This window comes from Erigeron canadensis, chromosome 3 (genome assembly GCF_010389155.1).
Source record: "Erigeron canadensis isolate Cc75 chromosome 3, C_canadensis_v1, whole genome shotgun sequence".
NCBI lineage: Eukaryota > Viridiplantae > Streptophyta > Magnoliopsida > Asterales > Asteraceae > Erigeron > Erigeron canadensis.
In genome coordinates, this window is record NC_057763.1 from 17,900,467 (window position 1) to 17,902,601 (window position 2,135).

A 2,135-nucleotide genomic window follows, 5' to 3' on the forward strand; every position below is an offset into this window, starting at 1 on the left:
CCATTCTTAGGATCCACTGGTTTAACAAATGAACTTTCAAGCTTATGTTTCTTGTTAAGCTCCTTAATTTTATCAATTGAGTTTTTAGAGCTTTTAGGGGTCTTTGGATCAACATTTTGTTTTTCTGAAACGATTGGATCAATTTCACCATTGTCAATCTTTTCAGTAAGTTGTGTTAGAGACTCTGTATAATTATCATTGAATGGACCTCTAACCTCATTATAACTCATACCCAAACCACTTTTATCTTTTGAATCCCGTGGTACAGGTTTTTGCATCTGCATTGATCGTATTAAATCAGATGTCCTAATTTGATCTAGTCTTGTATTAAGCTTAACTATCTCCAACTTTGCGTCAACTAATTCTTTCTCCTTTTTAGAAAAGTCTTCAGTTAGTTGAGCATATTGTTCATTTCCCACTTTTTCCATCAGAACTGACTCCTTTAGTTTTTCTTTTAATGCAAGAATATCTTTATCAGATGCACGAATCTTATCTTGATAAAGACTTTCTTGTTTTACCAGACCAGAATTTTTGGCAAACAAAGAGTCGTTTTCCTTTTTAAACATGTTGTTCTGACTAGTTAAGCTAATAACTGACTTATTCAAAATAAACACCTCAAGTTTTAAATCTGACACCATTTTACACACGTCAATTATAGAAGTTAAAGAACAAGATACCTTTTGATCTGCAGCCTTGCAATCTGCCATGTATGCAACAAAGTCTTCAGTTGTCATACCTTCAGGTATCACGAAGTTCTTCATCTGTTCTTCAATGCTCTTCATGGAAATGTCATCAACAGGATTTGATGACTCTTCCTTTTCTTCAGATGCTTTTACTGCTGTCACTTGTTCACTCTCAGATCTTACTGTCTCAGCAACATTACACATATTCTTCTGTACTATCTCAGATGCACTTTCTTCACTTGAGTACACAGCATATTCAATCGTTGCAGCTACCTCATCATATAATTCTAGCATGTAAGCATGATTCGAGGTATCATTAGATTGTGTATCCCATTGATAAGTACCATCTGGATTCTGAACAACAACAGCCTTTGATTTCGAAAATGGTGATGAAATTGACTGTTGTGGAGTAGCAGGATATGTAATCATTGCTTGCGTCTTATGATTACTCGGAGTAATACTTCCTTGATTGTAATTTTGACGACCAGCAACGGTATTATCAATAGGTCTCCCAGTTCTCTGAGTGAATTTCTCTGACCTTAATAGTAAGCATAGCAAGCTGCCATTGTAGATCCATTTCTTCCAAATCATCAGGATCTATTTGATTGTAATCCTCATCAATTACTGCAGGATTAGTAATCTTTCCTCCAATAAATGCTTCATGAGCATTACAAAAGGCTGAGTAAACACTCATTCTTCCTTCTGCAGAACTCATACTCATTGGCATAGAATGAAAAGATTGTACATTGCTCTTGACATTCGAATGTGTATTGTCATAAGCAACGTATCCATCAATACCTTCATCATCTACTATTGGTGTAGCTTCTGCACCACTTAGAAATGCATTGTTTCCTGAGCTGGAACTTGCTAAATGAACAGACTTAGCATGATATAAGGATGGATCTTGTGTAAAATCCGAGTAAGTATCTTTAATCCTTCTCTTCATGTCTCTGTTCTTCAGCTTGGAGACTACCTTTTCAAAGTCCCATGTACTGTATTCCTGATCATCTTGAAGTTTATGAACATAATCAGTCCATGTCTTAGGCAGTGAATCCAAAAACTTATCAACTAGCTCAGTTTGAGGATAAACAACTTCAAAGTACGACAACTCAGTGGTCAAATGATTGAATCGAATAATAATCTCGTCAAGAGATTCCCCTTTCAGTCCATTAAAGGCTTCATACTGGCGCTTCAGAAGCTTGATACGATTCTTTTTCAAAGTTACACATCACCCTCACAATATCTTTCAAGAGCATCCCATAAATCCTTTGAAGTAGTGTACTTTATAAACAAATGTACACTATCTTGAGGCAAGGCCATAGTAAGAGTGAACAATGCCTTTCCCTCAACAGCGTATCTTTTACGTTCTTAATAGGCATATCAGCATAAGTATACTTACCGATCACTCCGGTCTTCTCATATGAAGGCCAATCAAAACCTTGAGTTATCACT